This window comes from Vulpes lagopus, chromosome X (assembly GCF_018345385.1).
Source record: "Vulpes lagopus strain Blue_001 chromosome X, ASM1834538v1, whole genome shotgun sequence".
NCBI classification, from domain to species: Eukaryota; Metazoa; Chordata; class Mammalia; order Carnivora; family Canidae; genus Vulpes; species Vulpes lagopus.
The window spans coordinates 86802603-86820056 of record NC_054848.1 but is presented as its reverse complement, the minus strand read 5'-3'; the positions used below and the strand labels follow the sequence as shown (position 1 = coordinate 86820056).

Sequence of the window (17454 nt, the reverse complement as noted above, 5' to 3'; positions counted from 1 at the left end):
TTTAAAATAGGCTGTTAATGTAGTTGAATTCATAATGTGAGCGATGTCTACCTTGTGATGGATGACAGCTCAGATCTCAATTCAGTGCCTTTCCTTTAGTTTTATTCATTGCATTCTGTCTCACGCATGTGTAATTCAGGGGTCAGCCAGAGATTTGGTCAGAGACTATTCATAGTATTGGGCATGTCTCTCCCAGGCTCTTCCTTCTGCCATTTTCTCTTCACTTTTCAGTGGCTGGGGTTTCCTAGAACTTTTTCCTGCTTTTTCAAGCCAGTTAGACTACAATTTTTCTATCATAGTATTATCTATAAAGCTGGCAGTGACTGGGGCCTGTCTTCAGGCTAAAAGACACTAGAAATAGAAAATAAAATCTCCTCTAGTACCTTAACTTTCTCCCAACAGTCAAATGTATTCCCAGTTATTGCTTGCATTTGGTCAAATCCAATGCCTTATAATATATTTTTTTTAGTGTTTTGTGCAGTGCAGTGTTATCTTTACAAGGATTTCTCTGATAAGGGATACTTAGCCATTACTGAATGCTGAACTCATCTATATATATATACACATGAGAAGACAAAACAGTCACATGCATACTAAAAAATACCAAGTTGAGTTGTTCTAAAGGTTTAGTTTCAGAAAAAAATAGAGGTGAGTCTTTGATTCTTATAGTTGCTAGCTATTTTTCTTCAAGTAGAAAATTAAGGGAAGAGAGAACAATATGATTTGTCTTTAAAATAAAGCAGAGAAAGTAGACTTTGTAGGAAAAGTTGTGTGAAAACAGATATGTTTCTGGAGTAGTAAAATTATATTGCCAAATGCACTTTGATATGCATAGATAATTCCAAAGGCATGTAATGTAGTGAACAAATTTTAAGTTATGCATATATATGTACATCCGTGTGTGTGTGTGTGTGTGTGTGTGTGTAGAGAAAAGAGAAGGGAGAGGGAGAGAGATGGAGAGAAAGGAAAAGAGAGACAGACATAACACATATTAGGGCACATATTCTTCATATTCACAGTCAATTTAATTTAAAATGCATAGAGTACTCTAATCCCAACTTAACTGTTCCTTAGTTTTGTGCATATCTTACCACATCTTGGTTTAGAAAAACATGTACTTCAGCCTTAGAAAGTAAGGATTTTTAAAAATGAGGTTTGCTCTACCTGGATCACTAGGTAATTGAAAGGCTTATAATTTAGCAAACGACAGTAATTATTACTTAGTGTATTATCATATTTAACCATATGTGCTAAAAATGAAGAACCACACATAAAGTAGCATAAATTGTCTCCAAAATGTTAGTAATATTGACAATCATAAAGGTATAATTATATTCTACTCCCTCCTTAGCCAATAAATAACTAATGGTTGCTGAAAAAGACTAGTTTCAGTTTTCTTTAATATTAAAAGTGTTTCTTTCTTACTCATTGATTTCTAAATCCAAGGGGTTATTTCATGTGGTTAACCTGAGTAGAGGTACAAGAGTATAATCATGTCTAATCATATTTTTTTTGATTACTGGCAAATTTAGAAAAATTGCAGGAACAAGTAATAGCTTTATTCTCCTATACTTTTATGTAATCATTTATGAGTATTGTCTCCATGAAGCTAGCTAATGGTGTTCCATAATAATCATCAAATCCATTTTGCCAGTTATCCAGGTTCAAAATCTGAGTCATTTCTGCAGTTTCCTTCATTTTCACAATCAATGCAGTCACAGAGCCCCATTTTTATTTACCTCATAATATCCTCCCTATCTGTTCTTTCTTTTTGATTATTATTTTTTTTCCTTTTTGATTATTATTGAAATTGACCTGGCTCTGATGCTTAATGCCTGTACCAGTACCTTTGATTTAATGATACCTTTCCTTGTTATTGACACCCTTACTTCCAATCCATCCTGCACAGTGCTGCTACTAATAATAGTCCTAACTATTGCTAATAATCATAAAATATTCTTTTTTAATGTTAATTGCTTGGTCATTAATACTTGATGACCCATCTTTCCATAAAGAGTTTAAACTCCTTAACCTGATGGCAAACACCATTCCAGTTTGAGCCATCTGTTTCATCAGTTTAATCTGCTCATTACTCCTCCAAGCATTCATGTTGTTGCAGGGTAGGGGCAGCATAATTCTCTTTTGAATTTTAATGGTTTAAGCCTCTATCTTGGTGTTTTCTCATGATTCAGTGTAGGTAAGGATCACTTGATATATTCCTAGGCTTCCATTCCCAGAGACTCTAACTCATTAGGTCCATAGGTGGCACTTGGGAATCTGCACTTTTAGCAGCTACCTGAGTGGATTATGATGAGAGTGATCCATGGAACAAAAGGAGAAATATTGTTCTTTCCATTTGTTAACCTTATTTATGCTCCTAAGACTTTTATTCCATTTTTAAACATGAAGACTTCAAGATTACTCTAGTGAAGTAAATATCTCTCTGTACCATTTCACTCATTCAGCTCTCACAGAGGACTGGTTTTTAGAATAACTATTCCACTCCTTTATCCTCTTAATTTGCTTTATTTTCCTCTATACCACTTATCACTGCTTGATATTACAGTATGTCTATTAGTCTATTTTCTTATTTGTTATTTTCCCCACTTGAAAATCAGCTTTATGAAGACAGATATTGTGTAGTTCACTCCTATGGTATTGTCAGAGCCTAGAACAACATAGCAGGTACTCAAGAAATACAAATGAATTTGTATTGAACAAATGAATTTGACAACATATAAGCATTTCATTGTTAATTGTCTTTTTGTGAATGTTCCTGATGATTCAACAATATAGTATGCTCTTTGGGGTAGGGCCTACTTCTTTGTATTTTACTTTATAGCACCCAACCCAATAGCACAGATTTGTCGATACACTATTGCTCTATTGACAGAGTCTGAAATGATATTGATAATCGACTTAAGTTTTATTCTTTAAGTAATAATGTAGAAGAAAGAATAATGCTCACCCCTCAAAAATGTCCATGTTCTAATCCACAGAACCTGTTAATACATTACTTTGCATGACGAAGGGACTTTACAGATATGTTTAAGGTTAAGGGCCTTGAGATGGGGAAATTATTCTGGATTATCAGGGAATGTCCAATCTAATCTCATGAGATTTTAAAGGTGGAGAGTCATTCCCAGCTGCAGAGAATTAGAGACATAGTACCATGAGAACAACTAAACCTGCTGTTGCTGGCTTAGAAGGTGGAGGAGGAGGAAGGCCATGAGAAAAAGAATGTGGATAGCTCCAAGAGGCTAGAAAAGGCAAAGAAATGGATTCTCCACCAAAGTATTCAGAAAGAAATGCAGTTCTGTGGATGCCTTGATTTTAGCCCAGTGAGGTCCATGTTGGATTTAGGATCTACAGAGATTATTTTAAGTCACTAAATTTGTTATAATCTGTGTGGCAGTGATATAAAATGAATATAAACAATTTTAATAAAAATATGCATTTTAACTTCTCCATATGAGAAATGAAGCAGATTTACTGCAGGGCTGGAGAAGTTTCCATATATGCTCAATTATAAGATAATGTTGAATATAGATACTTTTTTTTGTTTCCTCGAGGAGAAAAAATTTAAAAAGAGTGTGTGGCTAACGTGAAAAAAGAAAATTATATAAATAGAAGTTAAATAAGCAAGAATCTTCTTATAATATTGACTTTGAAAATAATAAAATAGTTACACATGTATACTTAAAACCACACATTTAGCATGCTATATTCTCTCTCTCATGTTTCATGAAACAATTTTATTCACACTCTATTTGGAAATTTAACATCAGTTGTGATCATCACTGAAGTTTCTTCCTGAGTGATCCAACCCAGTTTTCCAGAGCACAACATATTTATTTTCGTCTAAGACATTTTAGAGAAAACACGTTTTATTTTTTATTTTTAATTTCATTTATTTATTCATGAGAGACACACACAGAGAGAGAGAGAGAGAGAGAGAGAGAGAGAGAGAGAGGCAGAGACACAGGCAGAGGGAGAAGCAGGCTCCATGCAGGGTGCCTGAAGTGGGATTCCATCCCGGGTCTCCAGGACCACGACCTGGGCCAAAGGCAGAGCTAAACTGCTGAGCCACCCGGGCTGCCCGAGAAAACACTTTGTAAATCTACATGTAATGCTGTCATGAGAAATGTATTTTAAATCATAAGTATGTATCTATTTTCATCATTTTTATGATGTAACTATTTATATATTTGCTTTTAAAGTAGTCTTTAAAACGTTTGTTCATAAAACAAACAAACAAACAAACAAAAAAAAGATTTGTTCTTAATGGTATCTAAAATCTGCAATTGTGACATTATCTCCCCTCTCCATAGACAATCATTTTAAATTTAGTATTAATTTTTCATCATCCTCTTTTTTCTTACCAATGGTGACTGGTAATTTCTATTAGCATCCCAAAGTAATATTAATAGGGCTTAGTTTAGATCAATGTATCTTCCTCAAGTAGTTGTTTAAAATAAAGCAATCGTGAGATGTCTTGTAATATGAGATAAGAATTATAAAGATCTCTTCTTTGCGATAAAATTTTGGAGCTAAAAATTCACCTTTTATTCAGGAAGATAAATAATTCATTTACTTAGCTTTCTTCCCTTTTTATGGCTTCTTTAATACAGATATTTTAATAATATCCTATTTAGTATTCTCTTTAATTGCTATGTGCTATTTTCCCTAGTCCTCTATTAATAAACCTTTAATAAACAATTACAATTGTTTGTGGATTATGGATCCCCACCAGGGGATCCCTGGGTGGCTCAGTGGTTTGGCGCCTGCCTTTGGCCCAGGGCGCGATCCTGGAGTCCCGCCCACATCGGGCTCCGGGCATGGAGCCTGCTTCTCCCTCTGCCTGTGTCTCTGCCTCTCTCTCTCTGTGTGTCTATCATAAATAAATCTTTAAAAAAATAAACCTTTAATTCCAAATTCTAACAATGAAAAATGATGATGCAATAAACATTACCTTGCATATATTGTTACATGCTTGTGTATTTCTACAGGATAAATTCCTAGAGATAGAATTGCTATGTGAAAGGGAACAAGCAGAATACATTTGAAAACTATTGCCAAACTGACCTACAGATATATAAATAAATTTATGTTGCCATGCATAATGGCATGAAAAGGTCCTTCTCATCTCTCTGATGATAGGGAGTATAATTGACCTGCAGCCCAGCTGCAGCACTTTGAAATCAGTCATTGTATTTGCTCTGTTCAGGGGCCATTCTTCTCATCAGTTGCTCCCAGTCAGTAAATAATTGGACATAGCAAATATAAGACAGGTCTACTTCTGAGACATTCAGGACTGTTCTGATGGGAGACTTTGGCTCAGGGATGCCCCAATGATCTTGCAGAAGTTTCTTAGGACTGCAGTGCAGGCTAGAATGCTTTTAGCCACTCTTTATTTCTCTCCTCTTTACCTTTCTCTTTCATCTAGAAGGCCACATGTATAAGACTGTGAACAGGTCTAGGGCTATCCACAAGCTCAGAAAACATCTGAGAAGGCCCAAATCTCTCACCTCTCACTAACCTTAAGTCTTTAAACAAGCAGGAAGTGAAAGCTAAGGTGGAGTTGTAAACTTCCTGGCCAAGTGTTTAAGATATATCTGGGCATTTGCATATATCCCCACAGATAGCCCTGCTACAAAAGCTAGGAGATTTATTGGTTTCAGGTATCTAAGGAAATCTTCATATAATCACTAGCTGCCCAGTAAGCAGCCTGAGCAGAGATGTCAGAGGTTACACATCACAAAGAATACAGACTTTACTGCATTATTTTAGAAACTCCACTAAAAAAAAAAAAGAGAGAGAGAGAGAGAGAGAGAGATAGCACTACACATTTATTAGAATGGCGAAAATCCAGAACATTGGCAATACTAAATATTGGCAAGGATATGCAAAAGAATCTGATTTGAAGGTTTCCTGCATAATAATATCTAAAATGTGCAGGTTTCAATAAAAATTCGGGCAGCCCCAGTGGCTCAGCAGTTTAGCGCCACCTTCAGCCTAGGGTGTGATCCTGGAGACCCCTGATGGAGTCCCACCTCAGGCTCCCTGCATGGAGTCTGCTTCTCCCTCTCACTGTGTCTCTGTCTCTCTCTCTCTGTGTCTGTCACGAATAAATGAAATCTTAAAAAAAATTGCAACATATGCGAAGGAATAAGAAAGTATGGCTGATACATAGGAAAAGCAGTCAGTATGACATGTCCCTGAGGAAGCTCCAACATTGGACTTACTAATTAAATGTTGAAATTGCTAATTTAATATGTTCAAAGAAATAAAAAAAAATCACACCTAAATAACTAAAGAAAATATGAGAACGAGGTCACCAAATAGAGAATATAACTAAGGAGTATAATGTATTTCTTAAAAAGGACCAACTAGCAATTCTGAAGTTGATTAAATAACTGGAATGAAAAATTCACTAGAGTGGTTCAGCAGCAGATTTGAAGAAACAGAAGAAAGAATCAGCAAAACTGAAGCTAGTTCAATTGAGATATCCAATCTGAGGAAAAGAGTCATGTAATTGAAGAAAGAAACATAGGATCACTGCTATTTTTGAAGGTACAAAGGAGCATGAGCCAAAAAAGAGTGCAGGTAGTTTCCAGAAGCTGAAAAGGCAAGGGAACAGGTTCTCTTTTAAAGCCTGCATAAAGGAATACAACTACTTAAACATCTTGACATTAGCCCAGTGAGACCCACTTAGACTTCTGAGGCATTGAAATGTAATTTTAAAAATTGGTTATTTTAAACTCATAAGTTAGTGATAATTTGTTACAGCACAGCAGAAAATTAATACAAATTTGGGAACACAATCTCCAGAACTGACTACAGTTAATCCTTGAACAATGCAGTAGTTATACATGCCAATCCCTGACAAAATTGAAAATCCACATACAACTTTTGACTACCCAAAAAGTTAACTACTAATAGCCTACTGTTTAGTGGAGCCTTATAGAAAATATAAACGGTTTATTAACACGTATTTTATAAGTCATATGTAGTATGTACTGTATTCTTACCATAAAGAAAGCTAGGGAAAATAAAACGTTATTAAGGAAATCCTAAGGAAGAGAAATTGTTTTTAAAGTACTGTGCTATAAAAAAATCCACATATATGTGAATTTCCACAGTTCAAACTTACGTCGTTCAAAGGTCAACTATATATGTTAGGCCACAAAATAAGTCACAATAAATATAAAAGGAAATCATATCAAGTATGTTTTCTGACCACAATAGAATAAAATTTGAAATAAATAACAAAAAAAAACCCTGAAAAATCCTGCAATCTATGAAATTAAATAACATGTTACTAAATAACCAATGAGTCAATAAAGAAATCACAAGACAAATTAGAAAATACTTTGAGCCAGAAACACCCCTTCAGTTGTGGCCTTTACATCAGATGGTGAGCGACTTGTTGGCATGCCAGCCGAGAGACAGGTTGTCACCAACCCAAACAATACATTCTATGCCACCAAGCATCTCATTGGCCAGTGATATGATGACCCTGAAGTACAAAAAGATATTAAAAATGTGCCCTTTAAAATTGTCCGTGGAGGAGGGGCAAGACGGCGGAAGAGTAGGGTCCCCAAATCACCTGTCCCCACCAAATTACCTAGATAACCTTCAAATCATCCTGAAACTCTACGAATTCGGCCTGAGATTTAAAGAGAGACCAGCTGGAACGCTACAGTGAGAAGAGTTCGCGCTTCTATCAAGGTAGGAAGACGGGGAAAAAGAAATAAAGGAACAAAAGGCCTCCAAGGGGGAGGGGCCCCGCGAGGAGCCGGGCTGAGGCCGGGGCGAGTGTCCCCAGGACAGGAGAGCCCCGTCCCGGAGGAGCAGGAGCTGCACCAACCTTCCCCGCGGAAAGGCCTCCCGGGGAATTGGAGCAGGATCCCCAGAAAGGTGGGGAGGCCCTCAGGCTCCCTGGGACACTAACAGAGGAACTGCGCCCCGGGAGAGTGCGCCGAGCTCCCTAAGGGAGCAGCGCGCACGGCGGGATACGGAGCAGCTCGGAGGGGCTCGAGCGGCGGCTCTGCGGAGGGGGCTGCGCGGCTCCGGGAGCAGCTCGGCGGCGGCGGCTCGGGCGGAGGAAGAAGCTCCGCGGAGGGGGCGGCGCGGCTCCGGGAACAGCTCGGAGGGGCTCGGGCTGCGGCTCCGCGGAGGGGGCTGCGGGGCGGGAGCGCGAATCCAACAGCGCAGGCCCCGGAGCACAGGGCGCCGGGACACAGCCCAGGATCCGGCCTCCCCCAGGGACAGGCAGAGGCCGGGAGGGCCCAGGACAGCAAGGACGCTCCTGCCCCGAGCTGAGCAGATCAGCGGCCCCGCCCCGGAGCCTCCAGGCCCTGCAGACGGAGAGCCCCGGAGCTACTGCGGGGGCTGAATCCAGGTTCCCAGAGCTGCTGCCCCGCCACTGTGGCTTCCTCCCGGGGCCTCACGGGGTAAACACCCCCACTGAGCCCTGCACCAGGCAGGGGCAGAGCAGCTCCCCCAAGTGCTAACACCTGAGAATCAGCACAGCAGGCCCCTCCCCCAGAAGACCAGCGACACGGACCAGTTACAGGGGAAGGCAAGGGACTTAAACTACACAGAATCGGATGATACTCCCCCGTGGTTTTTTGTTTTTGTTTTTTTGTTTTTGTTTTGTTTTGTGTTTTTTTTTTCTTTCTCCTTGATTTCTGATTGCTTCCCCCGCCCACCCCCTTTTTTTTCCTCCTTTCTTTTTCTTTCTCTTTTTCTTCTCTTTTTCCCTTTTTTCTTCTTTCTCTTTTTTCTGTTTCTCTTTTCTTTCCTTCTCTCTCTTTTTCTCCTTTTCCCAATACAACTTGTTTTTGGCCACGCTACGCTGAGCAAAATGACTAGAAGGAAAACCTCACCTCAAAAGAAAGAATCAGAAACAGCCCTATCTCCCACAGAGTTACAAAATCTGGATTACAATTCAATGTCAGAAAGCCAATTCAGAAGCACTATTATACAGCTACTGGTGACTCTAGAAAAAACCATAAAGGACTCAAGAGACTTCATGACGGCAGAATTTAGATCCAATCAGGCAGAAATTAAAAATCAATTAAATGAGATGCAATCCAAGCTAGAAGTCCTAACGACGAGGCTTGACGAGGTGGAAGAACGAGTGAGTGACATAGAAGACAAGTTGATGGCAAAGAGGGAAACTGAGGAAAAAAGAGACAGGCAATTAAAAGACTATGAAGACAGATTAAGGGAAACAAACGACAGCATGAGGAAGAAAAACCTACATTTAATTGGGGTTCCCAAGGGCGCCGAAAGGGACAGAGGGCCAGAATATGTACTTGAACAAATCCTAGCTGAAAACTTTCCGAATCTGGGAAGGGAAACAGGCATTCAGATCCAGGAAATAGAGAGATCCCCCCCTAAAATCAACAAAAACCGTTCAACAACTCGACATTTAATAGTGAAGCTTGCAAATTCCAAAGATAAAGAGATCCTTAAAGCAGCAAGAGACAAAAACTCCCTGACTTTTATGGGGAGGAATTTTAGGGTAACAGCAGACCTCTCCACAGAGACCTGGCAGGCCAGAAAGGGCTGGCAGGATATATTTAGGGTCCTAAATGAGAAGAACGTGCAACCAGGAATACTTTATCCAGCAAGGCTCTCATTCAAAATGGAAGGAGAGATAAAGAGCTTCCAAGACAGGCAGGAACTGAAAGAATATGTAACCTCCAAACCAGCTCTGCAAGAAATTTTAAGGGGGACTCTCAAAATTTCCCTTTAAGAAGAAGTTCAGTGAAACAATCCACAAAAGCAAGGACTGAATAGATATGATGACACTAAACTCATATCTGTCAATAGTAACTCTGAACGTGAACAGGCTTAATGACCCCATCAAAAGGCGCAGGGTTTCAGACTGGATAAAAAAGCAGGACCCATCTATTTGCTGTCTACAAGAGACTCATTTTAGACAGAAGGACACCTACAACCTGAAAATAAAAGGTTGGAGAACCATTTACCATTCAAATGGCCCTCAAAAGAAAGCAGGGGTAGCCATCCTTATATCGGATAAATTAAAATTTACCCCGAAGACTGTAGTGAGAGATGAAGAGGGACACTATCTCATACTCAAAGGATCTATCCAACAAGAGGACTTAACAATCCTCAATATATATGCCCCGAATGTGGGAGCTGCCAAATATTTAAACCAATTAATAACCAAACTGAAGAAATACTTTGATAATAATACACTTCTACTCGGTGACTTCAATCTAGCTCTTTCTATACTAGATAGGTCTTCTAAGCACAACATCTCCAAAGAAACGAGAGCTTTAAATGATACACTGGACCAGATGGATTTCACAGATATCTACAGAACTTTACATCCAAAGTCAACTGAATACACATTCTTCTCAAGTGCACATGGAACTTTCTCCAGAATAGACCACATACTGGGTCACAAATCGGGTCTGAACTGATTCCAAAAGATCGGGATAGTCCCCTGTATATTCTCAGACCATAATGCCTTGAAATTAGAACTTAATCACAACAAGAAGTTTGGAAGGACCACAAACACGTGGAGGTTAAGGACCATCCTGATAAAAGATGAAAAGGTCAACCAGGAAATTAAGGAAGAATTAAAAAGATTCATGGAAACTAATGAGAATGAAGATACAACCGTTCAAAATCTTTGGGATGCAGCAAAAGCAGTCCTGAGGGGGAAATACATCGCAATACAAGCATCCATCCAAAAACTGGAAAGAACTCAAATTCAAAAGCTCACCTTACACATAAAGGAACTAGAGAAAAAGCAACAAATGGACCCCACCCCCAGCAGAAGAAGAAAGTTAATTAAAATTTTAGCAGAAATAAATGAAATCGAGACCAAAAGAACTGTGGAACAGATCAACAGAACCAGGAGTTGGTTCTTTGAAAGAATTAATAAGATAGATAAGCCATTAGCCAACCTTATTAAAAAGAAGAGAGAGAAGACTCAAATTAATAAAATCATGAATGAGAAAGGAGAGATCACTACCAACACCAAGGAAATACAAACGATGTTAAAAACATATTATGAACAGCTGTATGCCAATAAATTAGGAAATCTAGAAGAAATGGACGCATTCCTGGAAAGCCACAAACTACCAAAACTGGAGCAGGAAGAAATAGAAAACCTGAACAGGCCAATAACCAGGGAGGAAATTGAAACAGTCATCAAAAACCTCCCAAGACACAAGAGTCCAGGGCCAGATGGCTTCCCAGGGGAATTCTATCAAACGTTTAAAGAAGAAATCATACCTCTTCTACTAAAGCTATTTGGAAAGATAGAAAGAGATGGAGTACTTCCAAATTCGTTCTATGAGGCCAGCATCACCTTAATTCCAAAACCAGACAAAGACCCTACCAAAAAGGAGAATTACAGACCAATATCCCTGATGAACATGGATGCAAAAATTCTCAACAAGATACTAGCCAATAGGATCCAACAACACATTAAGAAAATTATTGACCATGACCAAGTAGGATTTATCCCCGGGACACAAGGCTGGTTCAACACTCGTAAAACCATCAATGTGATTCATCATATCACCAAGAGAAAAACCAAGAACCATATGATCCTCTCATTAGATGCAGAGAAAGCATTTGACAAAATACAGCATCCATTCCTGATCAAAACACTTCAGAGTGTTGGGATAGAGGGAACTTTCCTCGACATCTTAAAAGCCATCTACGAAAAGCCCACAGCAAATATCGTTCTCAATGGGGAAGCACTGGGAGCCTTTCCCCTAAGATCAAGAACAAGACCGGGATGTCCACTCTCACCACTGCTATTCAACATAGTACTGGAAGTCCTCGCCTCAGCAATCAGACAACAAAAAGACATTAAAGGCATTCAAATTGGCAAAGAAGAAGTCAAACTCTCCCTCTTCACCGATGAAATGATACTCTACATAGAAAACCCAAAAGCCTCCACCCCAAGATTGCTAGAACTCATACAGCAATTTGGTAGCGTGGCAGGATACAAAATCAATGCCCAGAAATCAATGGCATTTCTATACACTAACAATGAGACTGAAGAAAGAGAAATAAGGAGTCAATCCCATTTATAATTGCACCCAAAAGCATAAGATACCTAGGAATAAACCTAACCAAAGAGGTAAAGGATCTATACCCTAAAAACGATAGAACACTTCTGAAAGAAATTGAGGAAGACACAAAGAGATGGAAAAATATTCCATGCTCATGGATTGGCAGAATTAATATCATGAAAATGTCAATGTTACCCAGGGCAATTTACTCGTTTAATGTAATCCCTATCAAAATACCATGGACTTTCTTCATAGAGTTAGAAGAAATTATTTTAAAATTTGTGTGGAATCAGAAAAGACCTGGAATAGCCAGGGGAATTTTAAAAAAGAAAACCATATCTGGGGACATCACAATGCCAGATTTCAGGTTGTACTACAAAGCTGTGGTCATCAAGACAGTGTGGTACTGGCACAAAAACAGACACATAGATCAATGGAACAGAATAGAGAACCCAGAAGTGGACCCTGAAATGTACGGTCATCTAATATTCGATAAAGGAGGAAAGACTATCCATTGGAAGAAAGACAGTCTCTTCAATAAATGGTGTTCGGAAAATTGGACATCCACATGCAGAAGAATGAAACTGGACCACTCTCTTTCACCATACACAAAGATAAAGTCAAAATGGATGAGAGATCTAAATGTGAGACAAGAGTCCATCAAAATCATAGAAGAGAACACAGGCAACACCCTTTTTGAACTTGGCCACAGTAACTTCTTGCAAGATACATCCACGAAGGCAAAAGAAACAAAAGCAAAAATGAACTATTGGGACTCCATCAAGATAAGAAGCTTTTGTACAGCAAAGGATACAGTCAACAAAACTAAAAGACAACCTACAGAATGGGAGAAGATATTTGCAAATGACATATCAGATAAAGGGCTAGTTTCCAAAATCTATAAAGAACTTATTAAACTCCACAGCAAAGAAACAAACAATCCAATCATGAAATGGGCAAAAGACATGAAGAGAAATCTCACAGAGGAAGACATGGACATGGCCAACATGCACATGAGAACATCTCTGCATCACTTGCCATCAGGGAAATACAAATCAAAACCACAATGAGATACCACCTCACACCAGTGAGAATGGGGAAAATTAACCAGGCAGGAAACCACAAATGTTGGAGAGGATGCGGAGAAAAGGGAACCCTCTTACACTGTTGGTGGGAATGTGAACTGGTGCAGCCACTTTGGAAAACTGTGTGGAGGTTCCTCAAAGAGTTAAAAATAGACCTGCCCTACAACCCAGCAATTGCACTGTTGGGGATTTACCCCAAAGATTCAGATGCAATGAAACGCCAGGACACCTGCACCCCGATGTTTCTAGCAGCAATGTCCACAATAGCCAAACTGTGGAAGGAGCCTCGGTGTCCATCGAAAGATGAATGGATAAAGAAGATGTGGTTTATGTATACAATGGAATATTACTCAGCAATTAGAAACGACAAATACCCATCATTTGCTTCAACGTGGATGGAACTGGAGGGTATTATGCTGAGTGAAATAAGTCAATCGGAGAAGGACAAACAGTGTATGTTCTCATTCATTTGGGGAGTATAAAATATAGTGAAAGGGAATATAAAGGAAGGGAAAAGAAATGTTGGGAAATATCAGGAAGGGAGACAGAACATAAAGACTCCTAACTCTGGGAAACGAACTAGGGGTGGTGGATGGGGAGGAGGGAGGGAGATGGAGAGGAATGGGTGACGGGCACTGAGGCGGACAGTTGACGGGATGAGCACTGGGTGTTTTTCTGTATGTTGGTAAATTGAACACCAATAAAAATTAGTTAAAAAAAATTAAAAGGGAGAAAGAACAAAAAAAATAATAAAATAAAATAAAATAAAATAATCCATGCCTCCAATGGAGATGCCTGGGTTGAAGCTCATGGAAAACTCTATTCTCAAAGTCAGATTGGAGTATTTGTGTTGATGAAGATGAAAGAGACTGCAGAAAATTACCTTGGGCATACAGCAAAAAATGCCGTGATCACTGTTCCAGCGTATTTCAATGACTCAGAGACAGGCCACTAAGGATGCTGGCCAGATATCTGGACTAAATGTGCTTTGAGTAATTAATGAACCCACAGCTGCTGAGCTGGCCTATGGTCTAGATAAATCAGAAGACAAGATCATTGCTGTATATGATTTAGGTGGTAGGATTTTTGATATTTCTATCCTGGAATTTCAGAAAGGAGTGTTTGAGGTGAAGTCCACCAATGGAGATACTTTCTTAGGTGGCGAGGACTTTGAACAGGCCTTGCTATAACACATTGTGAAGGAGTTCAAAAGAGAGACAGGAGTTGATTTAACCAAAGACAACATGGCACTTCAGAGGGTTTGGGAAGCTGCTGAGAAGGCTAAGTGTGAACTCTCCTCATCTGTGCAGACCGACATTAATTTGCCATGTCTTGCTATGGATGCTTCTGGACCCAAGCGTTTGAATATGAAGCTGACATGGGTTCAGTTTGAATACACTGTCACTGATCTAATCAAGAGAACCATCGCTCCATGCCGAAAAGCTATGCAAGATGCAGAAGTCAGCAAGAGTGACATTGGAGAAGTGATTCTTGTTGGTGGCATGACTAGGATACCCAAGGTTCAGCACACTGTACAGGATCTCTTTGGCTGAGCCCCATGCAAAGCTGTCAATCCTGATGAGGCTGTGGCTATTGGAGCTGCCATTTAGGGAGGTGTGTTAGCTGGTTATGTCACAGATGTGCTGCTCCTGGATGTCACTCCTTTGTCTCTGGGTATTGAGACAGTGGGAGGTGTTTTCACCAAACTTATCAACAGAAACACCACTATTCCAACCAAGAAAATCCAGGTGTTTTCTACAGCTGCTGATGGTCAGACTCAAGTGGAGATTAAAGTGTGTCAGGGTGAGAGAGATGGCTTGGAATTCTAATCAAAGGTAAGCAGCCCCTCGCGGAGTCCCTCAGATTGAAGTTACATTTGACATTGATGCCATTGGATTGTACATGTTTCAGTCAAAGATAAGGGTACAGGACATGAGCAGCAGATTGTGATTCAGTCTTCTGGTCAGTTAAGCAAGATGATATTGAAAATATGGTTAAAAATGCAGAAAAGTATGCTGAGGAAGACAGGTGAAAGAATGAACGAGTTGAAGCAGTTAATATGGCTAAAAGAATCATTCATGACACAGAAACAAAAATGGAAGAATTCAAGGACCAATTGCCTGCTGATGAATGCAACAAGCTAAAAGAAGAGATTTCCAAAATGAGGGAACTTCTAGCTCGAAAAGACAGTGAAATGGGAGAAAACATAAGGCAGGCAACATCTTCCCTTCAGCAAGCATCACTGAGGCTCTTCGAAATGGCATACAAAAAGATGGCATCTGAGTGAGAAGGCTCTGGAAGTTCTGGCACTGGGGAACAAAAGGAAGATCAAAAAGAGGAAAAACAGTAATAACAAACTTCAGAGTCAAAATATGATGCTTGGGAGTGAAGGGACTTTTGAGCAGAAATGGGGAAACTTCAATCTTTTACTGTGTTTTTGCAGTATTCTATATATAATTTCCTTAATATGTAAATTTAGTGACCATAAGCTAATGATCATTTAATGAGAATTTCAACCGTACAAAATTCACAGTACTCTGTACTTAGTCATTTATCACCTGCTGTAAAGGGAGGGGAAGACTTGTTGATCATTATATAAACAATGTTTTGTGTTTTAGTAGCTGTATTTTCAAGAAGTGAAACCATCTCTAAGCAGAATGATGAAGGTAGTCAGCCACACACCTGGAATGAGACCATGTGGGGATGAGATCTTCTAGTGAATTAAGAACTACTACACCAGCCTTTGTGTACATGGGATTCTTCATGAAACTGAGGCCTTACAAGGCAAGCCAGCTATGCCATGTTGGAGGGTAGGGCAAGAGTAGCTAGATAACAGAAAAATAGCTGTTAGTTACAGCTTTATATTTTTATTTTATTATTTTTTTCAGCTTTATATTTTTAAAGGTAATAGGGCTCCCTAACTTTCCTAAGGCATATTTTTCTAGCTATCTTCTGGCCTGTGTCTGGCACTTCTGTCCTTGTTGATGGCTCTTTTTTTTTTTTTAATCCATTCTGGTTTTTTTTTAATAAATATGAAAAAGTAAAAAAAAATACTTTGAAATAAATGAAAACAAAAACAAAACATATCAAAACTTGGGATGAATAGTAAGCAGTGCTTAGAGCTAAAATTATTGCTCCATGTGACTATATTAAAAAAAGAAAGATCTCAAAATTAGTATCCTAATCTCTTACTTTGGAGTTTGGAGCAAACTTCAGCAAGCTGAAGAAATAAATAACAACTAGAGTGGAAATAGATAAATAAGTAAATAAAATATAGTAAAATAATAAGGATACTCAAAATCAATTTTTTTCTTTTGAAAAAATCAACAAAACTCACAAATATTCAAGTAGACAGATCGAGAGGAAAAAGAAAACTCAGATGATTAAAATTAAGAATGAAAGAGGAAATACTGATTTAAAAAAATAAAAATAAATTAAAATGGAATATTAAAAAATGGTTGTATGCAAACAAAATAGTAACATAGAAAAGACAAACTCTTCTGGGGACACAGTCTATCAGAACTTACTAAAGAGGAAATAGAAATCTGAATGTACCTTTAAGAAATAGATTGAATAAATAATAAAAAAAATTCAACAAGGAAAAGCCTAGCACCAGAGGGCTTTCTTGATGAATTATACAATCACTTAAAAAAGATTTAACACAAATCTTTCACTAACCCTTACATATAATAAAAGAGGAAGGAACAATTTCAATTCATTTTAGGAAGTCAGTGTTATCCTGACTCAAAAATAAAGCAAAGATATAACAATAAAACTAAAAGCTAGTATCTCTTTTGAACATAGAACCAAAATCCTCAACAAAGTAGCAAATCACATTCAGCAACATATGAAAAGGTTCATATGGGAGTGAGCCCAGCAAAACTGGAGGAGCAATTCCAAACATCCATTACTCCACAAAAGCATTGAGAAACAAGCAAGAACTGTCAGAACCAGCTTTGTTAGACATCTGGAAAACAGTTAAAGGTTTACAGCAAACAAGTAAATGCTAAATAAAGAGAAAAAAACAACTTAAAAATGGTAGGAAAGCTTTGTGGCATTTTTACTTGCCCTTACCTCACCCTCTCCTTGGCTCAGCAGTGTCAGGCCTTTGTACCTGGTTCTGGAGTCAGCCTAGTGGATGTTATTTGCAAATTACAGTGTTTATCTGTTCTAACCTGCCTGGGGCTACCTGAAAGACTGACAAAAGGTCCCATATCTTTGCCTAACTAAAAACTCACTTAGAGTAGAAAAAAAATGGTAAGCTTTGCTCAAAAATATTGTAAGCCTAAAGAAAAATC

The 17454-nt window shown here is 38.7% G+C and overlaps 1 pseudogene; it reads left to right on the top strand.

The window, feature by feature from the left end:
- The first annotated feature begins 6421 nt into the window (after window positions 1-6421).
- On the top strand, window positions 6422-15682 carry LOC121482621 (annotated as a pseudogene).
- Window positions 15683-17454: the final 1772 nt, after the last annotated feature.